Source organism: Ceratotherium simum, chromosome 17 (assembly GCF_057802395.1).
Source record: "Ceratotherium simum simum isolate JZ-2026a chromosome 17, ASM5780239v1, whole genome shotgun sequence".
Taxonomy (NCBI): Eukaryota; Metazoa; Chordata; class Mammalia; order Perissodactyla; family Rhinocerotidae; genus Ceratotherium; species Ceratotherium simum.
This window is the reverse complement of record NC_141916.1, coordinates 49750547-49767588: the sequence shown is the minus strand read 5'-3', so window position 1 is coordinate 49767588 and position 17042 is coordinate 49750547. Positions and strand designations below refer to the sequence as shown.

The 17042-nt window shown below is 35.7% G+C and overlaps 1 pseudogene across 1 annotated transcript in view; it reads right to left on the bottom strand.

Annotated features, from left to right (window-relative positions):
* Positions 1–252: 252 nt before the first annotated feature.
* LOC147914803 (C-type lectin domain family 9 member A-like) overlaps positions 253–17042 on the bottom strand; it is a 39899-nt pseudogene continuing 23109 nt past the window's right edge. The window contains exons 2-6 of the transcript XR_015554994.1: positions 5832–5945; positions 3823–3992; positions 3193–3299; positions 1576–1766; positions 253–817 (exon numbers count right to left, since the gene is read on the bottom strand). The product of XR_015554994.1 is annotated as a C-type lectin domain family 9 member A-like (transcript). The remainder of the gene's footprint in view (positions 818–1575; positions 1767–3192; positions 3300–3822; positions 3993–5831; positions 5946–17042) is intronic.

Genomic DNA, 17042 nt, shown 5'->3' with positions numbered 1-17042 from the left:
GATGGACCTGGAGGGTATTATGTTAAATGAAATAAGCCAGAAAGAGAAAGACAAACAGGGCATGATTTCACCCATATGTGGAAGATAAACCAACACATGCATAGATAGAACTGTTTGGTGGTTACCAGAGGCTAGGGGGGTGGGCAGTGGGCACAAGGGGTGGAGGGACGCACTTATATGGTGACTGAAAAACAATAATGTACAACAAAAATTTCACAATAAAAAATTGATAATATAAAATATTAGTAAGGATTTGAAAAAATAGGAGTGAGTGCTAACTGACAACATTTTTAGAAGGTAGATATTTACTTATAATCATGATTTTAAAGATGCATACAATTTGACATCTCAGTTTCTTTTCTAGATTTCTACTTTATAGAAATATTTAGGTACATTCACAGAGATATATACATAATAAAGGTTCATGCACTATTTGTAGTAAATGCTAGAAAAAAATGTCTGGAAAGATACAAACCAAATTAACAGTGAACACTGGAGACGTGAAGAAATTGGAAGGGAATGTAGAGTCAGTTTTTGTTCAATATACTTCTATTTTATTTTTCAACTATTAATTATACTAATTGTGAAAATTTTTGAAACCTAAAAGTGATAAAATGGAAGTTACAGAAATGAGACTCATTCTATCTGAAGGTACTAATATACTTCCCAGAAAAAGGAGAATGTATGCAGTCATGTCATAGTCCATCTTGATTTCACAAGCTGTGTTTCCTGAACCTCAATTCAAAAATAATTCAGATGTGTTGGTCATTTCTTCACAAAGTATATAACGGATACAATATGTTGCAAGGAAATCCAGCTAAATAGAGGAAAAAAGAATCTCTTTAATCATGTCTGAATTATAATATTTATTTTTCATCAAAATAAATACAACTTGAAATCAAGTCAAAGAAGCCACTTATACACTGTCTTCCCATGCAGATGAAACTCTAACACTCAAAATATCTACATCAAATTACAAGTTCTCCTTGAAAACACCAATGCGTAAAAATACATGCACCCCTGTGTTCACTGCAGCGTTATTCACGATAGCCAAGACTTGGAAACAACCTAAGTGCCCATCAAGGGACGAAAGGATAAAGAAGATGTGGTATATATACACAATGGAATACTACTCAGTCATAAGAAACGATGACATCCAGCCGTTTGTGACAACATGGATGGACATTGAGGGTATTACGCAAAGTGAAATAAGTCAGAGGGAGAAGGTCAAATACCGTATGATTTCCTTCATTAAGTAGTAGATAATAACAACAATAAACAAACACATAGGGACAGAGATTGGATTGGTGGTTACCAGAGGGGAAGGGGGGAGGGAGGAGGGTGAAAGGGATAATTCAGCACATGTGTGTGGTGATGGGTTGTAATTAGTATTTGAGTGGTGAACACGATGTAATCCATGCAGAAATAGAAGTGTAATGAGGTACACCTGAAATTTATACAATGTTATAAACCAATGTTACTGCAATAAACAAAAAAATAAAATAAATTACAAGTTCTCTTACACAGGCAATTAAGCTCACAAATAAAGCAGTGTCAAGAACACAGAGCACTTACCTGCATCCCGCAGGTAAAAAGTAGATGCACCAGATTGTTCATTACTTCATTTATCTTCACTCAATTTGAGATCAAATTTAGTATAATTCTCACAAATAAAGAAAAACTGCCTGGTACAGGGACCAGCAACCACTTTAGTTGCTGTGATATACACACAGTTGTTGTTGTTTATATTTGAACCTTGTAGAGCTCTGTTAATGAGGGGAAAAAAAGAAAACTGAGCCTAATGATCAGATATAAATTGTATTCTCAGTGGATAAATGATTTGGACAAGAGAGTTATATATTTAGGTATTTCTCTGTTCACTCAACAAACATTTCTAAAGCACCACCATACACCAAGGCCCTAAAATACAGATGCAGAGAAAATCTATTCCTGTCCTCAAGGAGTTCACATTCTGAGGGAAGGACACATTCACTGGCCATTGAAGAGGAGCTTCTAACTCAGAAAAAGGGGAAAGAGTTTGCCAGGGAAAGCTATTTGGATGTGGTAACATTTAAGGTGACTTGTAAAGAAGATACACACACTTGGTGAGGAGGGACTATGTCTACCTAGCTTTCCATTATATGTCCAGCCACTACACAGAACCTGGCACATGGCTTTCCATGTGTGAATGAATAAATGACTGACCTAATTATGTAATAAATTATTGAATAGGATCTAACCAGATGAAGAATGGAGTTAAGGTAATCCAGATAAAGGGTTTACCATATGCAAATATGGAGATATATAAAACATATATCTCATGTGAGAAACTGCAAATTTGGAACAAAAATATAGCAAAGAGCAAAGTACTCTGCCATTAATAGTTGTTAGGACTTTGTTAGTTTATGTAGCACCTGTAAAAAGAAATTCATCTGATCTCCAACATTATTTATAGCTCTAAAATTCTATAATTCCATGCATCATAGAAAAATTTATCATGAAAAAATGGAAAAGAATATTAGACTGAGCTCAATCCAACTCAGTTTCAAATTGTTTCTTGTTAGTCATACTTGTTTGTGATATGGAATGTGCTGTGCTAGATAGCAAAGACTATCTAAATAGATAGTGAAAATAAATACAGCATAACACTGTATAACTATTTGATTTAGACCATGAAACTAGTCACTGAAACTCCATTTCCAGTTACCCTCTGTATATACATTTCCAAATCTACAAAAATTTGTTACTATCCATATAGATACATTTTGAAAATTTTGTTAAACAATCACCAAGTATTATGTGTTGTGTGCTGTGGGAGAACAAGAGATGAGAGTCACTAAACTCTAGATTGGACATGAAATAGTAAAAGGAAAAAAAGTGATTTAGAAGCACAGAGGAGGAAAGAATTCCAAAATAGGAGATCAAGAATGGCTTCAATAAGAACGTAAATTTTAACTGCGAGTATTAAGGGAAAAGCATAGCTGGTTGAGTAAATCACAGGAATACAAGTATAGAAGCAGAGAAGTCTGCAGTGTGTTTCTAATGCCCAGGATGTTTTATGAAACTAAAATTCATCTGTTAGAGTTGCTATTGAGGTCAGAAAACCTTGCTTTGTGAAACTTGTCTGAGTAACTCATTTCCATAGTTAATAACAAATAAACTGAAGATCTCAAATATGTCTTTAATACTCACAAACTATAATGCATCAAGGAACCATCTTCCCACATCGCGGGGCTGACAATTCCTTTTCTAGATAATCCAATCCAGTAAAAATAAGACACTCAAGATTGAAGAAGTTTCTGTGAAGAGAGAACCCTTCATGTGATTTAGTCTTTCTGTCTCTTTTAGACAATACAACCATGAAAGTAACATGAACACAAAGAATGATAATTTTTTTAACTCTTTTTATATTTCTATTAGGATTGATTATCATTGCCTAATCATTCCCTATGTGGCACAAGTATTCACACACTGAAAGATGCTTTACTATCAATGGACTTCAAAATATAACAACATGAAAACAGGACAACTACCATGATAGCTCACTAGAGATGTCCTTTTGTTCAGCAACCTCAGTTTGCTTCCTAGAGCAGACACAGAGCATCATCACCAGAGCTTAAAGCTTTGTCCCTAAACAGAAATATAACTCTGACACTGTAAGTCTCAATAATGACAGAGCCCTTTTATTTCTCATCAGTCATTCCATTTGACTTGCAAAGATAACTCATTGTCATTTAACAAACACATTGTTATTATTTTCAGCTGTTCTTAAAATTTTTTAAAGCAGTTTTTTCCTTGGGTACAAAATATATGGAAAATTACCATTTCAAAACTCAATATCTGTTCATCCTTATCCTCTATGTTCAAAAGATGGGAGCCCAGGCTGATGCAGAATTTATGACTCTCTTCAAAGTTTTTATCTTTGTCAGAAAAATAGTAGCATTTCTCTCCACAACAAGACCATTTGTTTTTGTATGCTTCTCCATACTTTTCTATAAAAAAAAAAAAGTTAGTTTGATTCCCTTTGGAAAGTTTCTCCTCTTGGGAGCTGTGATCCAGACAACCTTCCCTGTCCTACAGTGTTGGGGAAGAGGGAGAATCCCCCTCCACTCTTTCCCTTAAGGTTCTTATGGCTGGCCAAATAATTAAAAGACAGGTTAGCAGGAGAAAATAATACCAAGTTTAATAATATGTTACATGGGAGAAACCAGGGAAACTGAGTTTCCCCACAAAATGGCAGAGATTCTCACCCTAAATACTATCTTCAGCTAAAGACAAAGGAGGATATTGGGGGTGGGGGGGGGAGACAGGGAGACAAAAATCACAGTTATCAAGAGTATGCAGATTTAAGTCCTCTCCTTCCCTACTGAAAAGAGTTTCCAGAAATAAGATCATCTCCCCCTCTTCCCAGTACAGAGATGGAGATACCTTTACAAATGGATATTTCCCTTATATATGTAAAGGTTTGTCTGACAACTCTTTTCAGGGCCACCTAGAGAATGTAGCTGGGGAGAGACAGAATTTTTGATAAGATGGGCTTGGTGTTGCCTTTCCTACTGTAACATCTATTTTACATTATATTACAGCCATCTTATGGTAGTGGCTCCTTCCTGAAACAGGTCTTCTATGTTAAATTCTTTAGGAAGTTGGGGGAGGTCAAATGTGCATCAGAGAAAACAATCAAGGTAAAGAGACATATTTCAGGATGGCCAGTTTTGATCTCCCACGACAGTGTTATTGCTCTCCATGAAAACTGAAGACATCATTGCTGCATCAGGAGGCAAAAATAACATATTTGTTGTTGAGAGGGAAACAGTAGTTTTTTCTGCAAAGCTTTCTCCAATGCCATGAGCACCACAGAATGAGTCCAAAGAAGGAAATATTCAAGAGTTTACAAACTGAGTTGTTCTCATCATTTAATTTTTGTACCTACACTAAGAACCCTTTTCCTCCATGAGTTTTCTAGCTTCATAAAAACAGTAATTATTTGTTTAAGAAAGAAAACAATCCATTTTTCCCTTCTCCTACCCATCAAATTTTGCTATCTGAAAAATGTAAAACCAAAAAATATGATTTACCAAAAAGTCATCCTCAAAGTTATTGTCACAGAAGGCAAAACCAAGGTAACTGAGTTATACGCTAGTAGGAAAACTTTAAGACAACTGGTAGTGATGGGCAATACGGACAGAAGGTCAATGTCCTACCACAGTGTTTATTCAAAATCAGTAAATGTATATGGATACGAGTCCTATTGAATTGGCTGCTTCAGTTGATGACTTAATGAAGGGAAGTTCCCTGATTTTCAGGTTATTCACGACTTTGAGAGACAGGATAGAATTGCCTGCAAGGTGAACTTCACCCATATGAGCAAGTCAGGAGTTGGGATTTGTTTGAAGGAAGTCTAGTTAGCACAACTATACATACAATAGTAGAGTTTTACAAAGGATCAATGGACAATATTGTTCTATAGCCAAATATGAAACTAGAAAACAATTATACTATACCATATGCATACTATAAATTAAATGTACTGAATAAATCCCTCTGCTGATTCATACAGCTCTGAAATAGGTTCAAAAACTATTTCATTTCCCCTATTATTTGCAAAATCAATTAGCTGATGGGCCAATGAACAGAAACTACTAAACTTTGATTATCCCCAATTCAAATATGTCAGCAGACCATGTGGTAAGAAATTGCAATCCCCTTGAAAAATATCTCTACAATACTTAACGTTTGCAGATCATCAGTTTAATAATGAAATGGAGGTTGCCTGGCAATAACTTGTTACACCAACTTTTAATTACTAATGTTTATATTTTACGACATACCTGAATTTAAGTGATCCTTTGAAAAGCATCTATTTTTCATGTGAATCATGGAGTTCCCGTATTCCTGGGTGTGATTATCCAACATATTCTGATATTTACAAGAAGTTTGAAAGTCTGAAATTCATCAGTACAAGACAGTTACATTAGTAGGTAAAATATAACCCTGTTAAACTAAGATTTCTTTTTGATTTTCAAAATGAAGAAAATACATGCATAATATTTTAAAAAATCAAATTTCCTATCCCATAATTTTAATCTTGTTTCTCATAATTTAGGAATTATATGGGAGAGTGACATCATCAAAATGACATAAGTCATTCCCAACTTCTGTCCTCTTCACAAGACCAACCAGCAACTATCCACAGATGGGACACCATTGTGAAAATCCCAGAACAAGGGGGTGAGGCTGAAGCACCCATATGAACCACTGAGACTGAGAAGGACTGCATTCTAGGAGTAAGAGGACCAGATACATTCTGACTGCAGTGCCCTTCCACCAGGCCAGCACAGAGCCTCACCAAGAGGGTCCCCCAGGCCTATGGTTTCTCCAGTGGGAAAAAGAGAGCTGAAGGTAGAAATCCACTTTCACCAGGAGGAAGCATTTAGGGACTTACCAGGAGGGCCACTTCGGTCTCACCTCACTTGGGGCATTGGGGAAATCTGTGCAGCTTGACTATAACAAGTGCTCAGACATTGGTGGACCATATGCCTACATACAGCTGTGTTCCAGTGGTGCTGACCATCTGCAAAGCTGAGCCAGTGGCCCCATCTGGCCAGGGAGCACAGTGGATAACTATGCCTGGTTCACATCACCAGTCAGTTAGCCATGCTGACCATGGAGCCTGTTCTATGGCCCTACTCAGGGATGGAGGCTAATTCAAAGGCCTACCTACTGCTGAATATAGCCCCCAGCCTTACCAGACCAGAAAGCCTATTTAGAGAACTTGGGCAGCTGAGTAGCCCATCCTACAGTCATGCTTGCAGCAGCATCCAAGTAAAAAGCCCAGCCAGTGGCTCTGCCCATCTGCAGAGCTGAGCTGGTGAACCTGTCTGGCCAGGGAGCTCAAACGTCAATTCTGCCTAGTTCAGATCACCAGCCAGCAAGCCATGCTGGCTGTGGAGCCCATTTTACAGCACTGCCTTGGCAGGAAATCATATTTGCAGCCCCACAACTGCTAAGAATAGCCTCTAGTTCTGTTCTACAAGGATGCCAGACTAGAGAATTGGGGCAGCTGTGGAGCCTATCCTACAGCAACACTTAGGCAGGGAATTAAGCCAGCAATCTTGATTAACTGTTAAATATAGCCTCTGGCTCTGCATAAAGAGACAGCCTAACAGATACTCTGGACAGCCTCAGGACACAGTCTATGGTACCACCCATCCATAGATCCCAGCCTACAGACCCACCCCACAGCAGAAGCTAGCATATGGCCTTGTCTGATTGCTGAACACAACCCGTGGCCTCGCCCAAGCAAGGAGCCACGCCAGTGACCCTGTCCAATGACAGAGCACTGCCTATGGGCCCAAATGATGGCATAACTTGGACAGAACCATGCCCAACTATGGCACACAGTGTCTAGGCCCATGCAACTGCAGGACACACAGGAGGCCCCTCCCAACCAAAGAGCCTGGCCAGTGACTTTGAACAACAGCAGAGCATGGCCTGTGGCCCTGCCCAACTTCAAGTCACAGTCTGCAGCCCCAACTGATTGCATAGCAAACCTTAAGTTTTGTCTGACCAAAACACCATCTCTGAGATCTGGCCTAATTGCAGAGCCCAGCTAGAAATACCATCCAGTCAAGGACTTCAGCCTGAATCTAACTGAACCATGAATGATTGCAGAGCCAAGCCCATAGCCTAGGCCAACTGAAGAATCCAACCAGCGGTACCACCCTGCCAGGGAACCCAGCCAGCAACCTCACCTGACAAAGGTACAGCCCAGCCAGACCATGGAGCATAGCCAGCAACTCCATCCAATGAGGGAGCACACACTATGGCCCCACTTGAATGTGGAGCCACACAGCAGGCCTATACAACCACAGAGCCTGGCCAGTAGCACCACCCCTTATTTCAGTGAACAGTCAGTTACCTCATCCAAATAAAGACCCCACCCAAAGAGAGACCTCAATAGCAAGGCCCACCTGCTCAAGGATAATAGGAGCAAACCTGTTCATAACCCCAAGATGAGCTGATTGATAAAGAACTGTCCATGCCAAGCAAATCTGTAAAGCCTGGAAGAGGAAATCACTTACTCAAATGTGCAAAACCAACAAAAGGAATCAAAGATCACAAAGAATCAGGTAAACATGACACCACCAAAGCAAACTAATAAAGCTCCAATTACTGACCCTAAAGAAATGGAAATCTATTAACTATCTGATAAAGTATTCAGAATAATCCTCTTAAAGAAGTTTAGTGATGTATAATAACATACAGAAAGACAACTAAACAACATTAGGAAAACATTACATGAAAAAAACTAGAAGTTCAAAAAAGAAATTTTGTTGAAAAAACTCAAAGAAACAGAAATCCTAGAGTTTAAGAATACAATGACTCAACTGAAGAAATCAATTGAAAGCTTTAACAGTACTTGACCAAGCCAAAAAAAAAAAGAGAGAATTAGTGAACTAGAAGATAGGTCATTTGAAATTATAAAGTCAGAGGATAAAAAAGAAAAAAAGAATGAAAGAGTAAAGAAAGCCAATGGGACTTATAGGACATCCTCAATAGAAACAATGTATGCTTTATGGGAATCACAGAAGGGGAAGAGAAAAAGAGAGTGACAAGAAGTATATTTAAAGCAATAATTGCTGAAAATTCCTCAAACATGGCGAGAGAAATGGTCATCTAGATTCATGAGGCACGAAGGACTTAAAATTGATTGAATCTGAAAAGGGCTACACTGATGCACATTAGAATTAAATTGTCAAGAGGTGAAGACAGGGCCGGCCCCGTGGCTTGGTGGTTAAGTGAGCGCGCTCCACTGCTGGCGGCCTGGGTTCGGATCCCGGGCTCGCACCGACGCGCTGCTTCTCTGGCCATGCTGAGGCCGCGTCCCACATACAGCAACTAGAAGGATGTGCAGCTATGACACACAACTATCTACTGGGGCTTTGGGGGGAAAAAATAAATAAATAAAATCTTTAAAAAAAAAAAAAAAAAGAATACGGAGGCGTATCCCAAAAGTTTCCTTGGCACCATTTGTCTGTTGTATGTGTGGGTATATGCATGTGTATCTCAGAGACCAAATTCCATTAAACTACAAAGAAAAAGAAACACAAACATCTCTCTAGTATCAACTTAACCAGTGCTCACAATGTATATTTTACAGAAAACTACATTTACTACAAAACAGATACAATGAAACTCAATTCCCAGGAGGGTAGAATAAATTATTAAATTGTACTTATAGCCTCTTATCCTGAGATCATAGCCTCTTTGCAGTTTATGCCTCATGGTTTGGTGTTCCAGGTCCTGGGCAGGAAGTCTGTCTCACTAACCAGCAAGTTGGCAAAGAGACAATAACAGCAGAGAAAGGTAAATCCAATTGCTCTGTGATGTTCCAGCTAACCCCCTGCATAGGAAGTCTCCTCACAGACTCACATTCAGGTTGCTTTCCCTTCACACCATAGGTAAAATGATGAGGACATTTAATGTTCCACACTATCAGATAATATGATCCTGTGTTCAATAAGTACATTTGAATCTTTGAATCACTACTGCTGAACTATGAAAATGAGCATAACATCAAAAGATAGAAACTTTTACAGTTGTCTCAGAATTCTGGCCAATTTTATTTCAAGAATTGGGATGCACATTTTTAAGGAATTTTTAACTTAAAAAAATATAATTGTCTCAGGTAGATCTAAAAATTATTTTTCTTTATTCCTGAAAGCAACACAATCATTAATTCATTCTTTTAATATATATTTACTGATCACATAATTTTATGCCAGGCTATGTTCTAGAAGCTAGGAATACAGCAGTCAGCAAATATAGCAAGTAAATGAATATCTCCATGCTTGTAAAGTTTATTTTGTAGTAAGATGGAAAACAGTAAAGAAGTCAAAAGCATGTTAAATTGTGACTTTAAAAACTAAGAAAAATATGTCGAAAGAGGGGCAGAGAGCTTGGTGGTAGTAATAGATCTCACTTGAGAAGAAAACACTTCAATAAAATCCTAAAAGATATGAGAAGAGATTATGAGTCTAAATATAGATTAGCTCCATCAGAGCAGAAACCATGTCTTATTATTCACTACATAAATAATTATTAAATAAATACATTTAGAGCAACTTCTGTGTGCTTACCATTTCGTCAATAAATAAAATTATTCAATAACCATACAAGAAAAGATAAAATTACAGAGAAAGAGATCAAAACACATATGGATAGTTAGTTTAATAAAAAATAAGGTATTTCAAATCCGTGAGTTGTATAGTTAATCTATTTTATGTTATTTCTTCAGCCCCTGCCTACAAATCTAGCTATTCTCTGTTCTTTTTTTCTCTAATTTTATCCTCTGCATTCGTTTCATTGACTCCACTACCTTGACTTGAGCCAATTCCTTCTCCTGTCTGCACAATTCTACTCCTCTCACTCATCTCTCTTCTCTCTTCCCAAACCATAGCTGGTTAAATACCACGCGTCTTTCAGGTCTCAGATGATAAAAAAAAAATAAATCACTTATTTAGGAAAGCTCTTACTGATTCTTAAACTAGGTTATAATTTTATTATATGTTCCCATTATTCCCAATATTCCCTATCATAAAAATATTATGCATTAGTGTTTATTTCTCACTGTTCCCATTAGATTATATAACCCATGAAGTTTGAGACCTATCTGACTTGCTCATTAATCTATCCTTGCCAATCACAGAATCAGGTACGTTTTAAACACTCAATACATATGTGTTACATTATCTTATAAACAAATAATAAATGAATTTATTTTTATAAAGACTTTGTGAAGTAGGTAGGGAATTTTATATTCGAGTTCAGAGAAATTAAATAGATTACTTAATGTCACAACAAAATGTGGACAGGGGAGCCAAGTTCTTTGTCTTTCTACTGAAATAGGCCCTCTTGTCAAACTTAGATCTTTACCTATATGAGATCAAACTTAAACCTAGAAAGAGCATAAAACTTCTAACATAAGTTCAAACATCTCCCTAAATAAAATATTTTATTGATTTATAATTTATATATGGCAATTTTCATCATTTTTAAGAGTACAGTTTGATGAGTTTTAACAGATATATATAGTTTGTACCCCCCATACATGACGGAGATATAGAACACTTCCATCTCCCAAACATTTACCTCATGCCTCCTTGTAGACAATCATCTCCCACCAACCTTTCTCTTGACAACTACAAGCAACCACTAATCTAATTTCTTGCTCTATAAGTTTGCTTTTTCTGCAACATCATAGGAATGGATTCATAATGATATGAAGGCTTTTGATTACGACTTTTTTCTCTTATCATAAAGCTACTGAGATTTATGAATGTTGTTGTATGTGTCAGTAGATCATTCCTTTTTATAGCTGAGATTATTCCATTGTATGAATTGTTATTCACTAGTTGTTCAGTTGTTATCCCTTCACAAATTGGTGGACTTTTGCGCTGCTTCTAGTTTTTGGTGATTATAAATAAAGAAGCCATAACATTCACATTATAGGGCTTTGTGTAAATATGTGTTTTTATTTCACTTGTGTAAATACCTACGTGCAAATTCTGGGTTATATGATAAGGTATATATAACTTTATAAAAAATGGCTAATTGTCTTCCAAAGTGGCTGTACCATTTCACATTCATATGAGAGTTTTCAGATGTTCCACATCCTCATCAGCACTTGGTATTATCCATCTTTTTAGTTTTTGCATAGTATCTCATTGTGGTTTTAATTTACATTCCCCTAATAACCAATTACTTTTTTGCCATCTGTATATCTTCTTTGGTGAAGTGTTTATTTAAATTATTTAACCATTTTCTAATTGAGATTTACATAAACATGCCAGCAACTTCTTGCCATGTGGGCCTCTCCATAGAGCAGCTCAGGACATGGCAGCTGGATGCCCTCAGAGCAAGTGAGTGAGAGTGAGAGAGCAGCCAAGATGGAAGCCATAGTCTTTTTGTAACCAAATCACAGACGTGACATACCATTACTTTTACCACATACTATTGTTAGAAAATAGTCACAAAGTCTAATCTACACTTAAGGTGAGGAGATTACACAAGGGCAAAAATAAGAGAAGGTAGGAATCACAAGAGGCCATTTTAAGGGCTGCCTGCCACACATATATAGAAATACAATTATGCATTGACTATGTTTTCTATAAACTTGATACAATTAGTTATTAGTTACCATATCTTTTTTAATAGAGTTTTTGAGTAAATGCTTTTTATACAATCAGATCATCTGAAAATCAAGAAAATTTTATTTCATTTTTTCTAATCTGTATGCATTTTATTTCTTATTCTTGATTAACTGCACTGGCAAAACCCTCCAGTACAACATTGAAAAAGAGTAATGAGTGGATATCTTTGCTGCTTTCCAATCTTAGGGTAAAGCATTCAGTTTTTCACCTTCAAGAATGATGTGGGATGTAAGTTTTTTGTATATGCTCTTTAGCATGTTGAAGACAATTGTCTTTTATTCATAGTTTTATAAAAGCTTCTACCAAGAATGGATGTTGAATTTTGTCATGTATTTTTTTGCATGTACTAAGTTGAATATATTGTTCCTCTTTTTTTGGTGTGCTGAAATAAAGAATCATATTAATTAGCTTTCAAAAGTTGAAACAACCTTGAATTCCTGGGATAAACTCCAACTAGTCATGATGGAGTAATCATTTTTTTATATATTGCTGACTTTGATTTGCTAATATTTTGTTAGGGAAATTTTCTCTATATTTAGGAGGGATATTTGTCTGTAATTTTTTTTCTTAAAATATTTTTGTCTGGTTTTTGTATCAAAGTAATGCAGGTGTCATAAAATCAATTGACAAGTGTTCCTTCCTCATCTAATATACAGAAGAGTTATGTCGAATTGGTATTGTTTTCCTTAAGTGTTCAGTAGAGTTTATTAGTGAAGTGTGGAGTTTTCTTTATATGAGGGTTTTTTTAAGCTAGAAATTGAATTACTTTAATAGATATAGAACTAGTTAGGTTAACTCCTGCTTCTTAAGTGGACTTTGGGAGTGTATCCTTCAAGAATACAGTTTATATGTTACTATAAACTTATTAACAGAAAGTTGTTTATTATATATTCTCATTATGATTTAAATGTCTGTGGCATCCGTATAACTGTCCCTGCTTCATTCCTGATATTGGTAATTTGTGTCTTCTTACTTTTATGGGGAGCAATCAATTTTGCTGATATGTTAAAAGAATTAGCTTTTGGTACAAAATTCTCATTATAAAATAAAGTCATGAGGATATAATGTACAGCATGGTGACTATAGTTAATAATACTGTATTGTGTATTTGAAAGTTGCTAAGATTGTAAATATTAAAAGTATTCATCACACAAAAAAATTCTATAACTATATATGGTGATAGATGTTAACTAGACTTAGTATGGTGATCATTTAGCAATATATACAAATATTGAGTTATGTCGTGCACCTGAAACTAATATAACATGGTATGTCAATTATATTTTAATAGAAAGAAAAAGAATCAGGTTTTGGTTTAATCTATTTTTCTGTATTGTTTTTCTTTTTTCTATTTCCTAGATTTATGCTCTTATCTTTATTATTTCTTCCCTTCTGATAGCTTTGGGACAATTTGTTCTTATTTTTATAATTCTAAAGGTGGAAGCTAGGATAATTGATTTCAGATCTCTCTTTTCTCGTAAGAGAAGTCTTTTATATCGTAATTTCCCTCTAAGCACTGCTCAAGCTAGTGTCATAAATTCTGCAATACTATACTTTCATTTTCATTCTGTTAAAAATATTTTCTAATTCCATCGTGATTTCTTCCTTGAGCTGTATGTTATTTATAAGTGCATTGTTTAATTTTAATATATTTGAGGATTTTCCAGATATATTTATGCTGTTGATTTTTAAATTAATTTAAATATGACTAGAAAACATGCTATGCGTGATTTGTTATTTTAAATTTGTGGACTTTTGGGGGGCCAAAATACTGTCTATTGCAATGAATGTTCCATGTGGACTTAAAAAGAATATGTTTTCTTCTATCATTGAGTGGAGTGATATATATATAAATGTCACTTAGGTCAATTTAGTTGTTAGTGCTCTTCCAGATTTTCTATATCCTTCCTTATTTTTGTCTAAATATTCTGATTTTTTGCTCAGAGAATTATGTGGAAATATCCAAATATAACTGCAGATTTATTTCTCCTTTCAATTCTATCAGTTTTGACTTTATGTATTTTCAAGTTCTGTTATTAGCTGTATACACATTTAGAATTTTTATGTCATCTTATTGCATTGATTCCCTCAACATTATGTAATATTCTTCCTTATCCCATAGTAGTTGACAGAATTTTCTTTCAGTCAATACTTCAAAGATATCACTTTATTATCTTCTAGTTTGCATAGTTTCATATGAGACATCCATCATTCTTATTGTCCCAAAGCTCTTAAACAATCTGTTGTATTAATTTTCGCTCTTTTTTATTCTTCGTGTTTCAGTTCGGATAATTTCTGTTGAACCATCTTCAAGTTGGAACTTTTTCCCTATCTTGTGACTAGTTTTCTGGTATGCCTAAAGAATAAATTCTTTATTTCTGATATCATAGTTTATCCATGATATTTCCATTTGGCTCTTTTTTATATAGTTTCCATCTCTCTGATAAAATTTTCCCATATGTTCATGCCACCTTTCCACTAATTTTCCACTAGTTTTTTGACACATTAAAAAAGTTATTTTAAAAAATTTCTCACTGATAATTCCAGCATCTTGAACATATCTGAGCTTATTTCAGCTATTTTATCTTTTGACAATGGATCTTTTTCTTGATTTTTGCATGTTCGTGTCTACTAATTTTTTATTGAATGGTAAACATTGTAAGTCTGGCCAGAAATAGACGCATCTCTTATTCTGTGAGGCTATTAGTGTGGGATCATGAGTTGATTTATTGTTTCTGTGGTCTATTCAGTACACAACAGACCTGAGTTCTTCTAGTGATGTGTTGCTGCTGCCTAGCACTTAGTGTGGGGTCTGGGGAGCTGGAGGGTGTCTCTGAGTGATTTTGTTCCACTCTCTGATTTTAGCATGCCTTGTACATCTGCACTTGGAAGAGAGTCTCTCCACAAAGAAATGGAAAGATATTCCATACTCTTGGATTGGAAGAATTAGCATAGTTAAAATGTCCATACTTTCTAAGGCAATCTACAGATTCAATGCAATTCCTATCAAAGTTCCAATGACATTTTTTCACAGAAATAGAACAAAGAATCCTAAAATTTATATGGAACAACAAAAGACCCCAAATAGCCAAAGGAATCCTGAGAAAAAAGAACAAAGCTGGAGGTATCACACTCCCTGAATTCAAAGTATACAACAAAACTATAATAATCAAAGAAGCATGGTACTGGCACAAAAACAGACACAAAGATCAATGGAACAAAATTGAGATGTAAAAAATAAACCCACACATCTATGAACAGCTAATTTTTGACAAGGGACCCAAGATCATATAATGGAGAAAGGAAAGTCTCTTCAATAAATGATTCTGAGAAAACTGGACAGCCACATACAAAAGAATGAAAGTAGACCATTATCTTACACCATATACAAAAATTAACTCAAAATGGATTAAAGACTTGAATGTAATACCTGAAACCACGAAAATTCTAGAAGAAAACATGGTTGGTATGCTCTTTGACATCAATCTTAGTAGGATATTTTCAAGTACCATGTCTGTCTGGGTAAGAGAAACAATATAAAACAATAAACAAATGGGACTACATCAAACTAAAAAGCTTCTGCACAGCAAAGGAAACCATTAACAACACAAAAAGACAACCTAACAATTGGGAGAAGATATTTGCAAACTATGTACCTAATAAGGGTTTAATGTCCAAAATATATGAAGAACTCATACATCTCAACAAGAATAAAACTAACCACCCAATTAAAAAATGGGCAAAAGATCTGAACAGACATTTCTCCAAAGAAGATATACAGATGGCCAACAGGCGCATGAAAAGATGTTCAACATCACTATCAGGGAAATGCAAATCAAAACTACAATGAGATATCACCTCATGCCTGTGAGAATGGCTATAATTAAAAGGACAGGAAATAACAAGTGTTGGAGAGGATGTGGAGAAAAAAGAACTCTCATACACTGCTGATGGGAGTACAAACTTATGCAGCCACTATGGAAAAAAGTATGGAGATTCCTCAAAAATTTAAGAATAGAACTACCATACTATCCAGCTATTCCACTGCTGGATATTTATTCAAAGAACATGAAAACATGAATGCATAAAGATATATGCACCTCTATGTTCATTGCAGCATTATTCATAATAGCAAAAACTTGGAAGCAACCTAAGTGATCATCAAAGAACGAATGGATAAAGAAGATGTGGCAATGGAATACTATTCAGCCATTAAAAAAAGGATGAATTCTTACCATTTGTGACAATATAGATGGAACTTGAGGGTATTATGCTAAGTGAAATAAGTCAGAGGGAGAAAGTCAAATACTGTATGATCTCACTCATAAATAGAAGACAAAAACAACAAGAAACAATCACATAGAGACAGAGATTAGACTGAGGATTACTGAAGGGGAATGGGGGAGGGAGGAGGACGAAAGGGGTGATTAGGCACATGTGTATGGTGATGAATTGTAATTAGTCTTTGGGTGGTGAACATGATGTAATCTACACAGAAATCAAAATAAATGATGTACACCTGAAATTTATATAATGTTATAAACCAATGTTACCTCAATAGAAAAAAATAAATGAATTGTCATATCCCAGCCTGCCTGGAGTGGGCAGGCCCTGGTCAGAAAAAAAAAAAGGAGGCATCGCTCTCCAAACTCTTGCCCCTCCCCCAATGTTAGACATCTGGTTTTTTACACTAAGTATGATAGTATTGGGAGAAAGTAGAAATTCTAAGTTCTCTTGGTCTATGTCTTGGGCAGGTTCTATGTATTGTCAAATTCAGAATACTCTAATACTATAATGGTGGTGTCTAAGTCACTTAACTCTAGTATA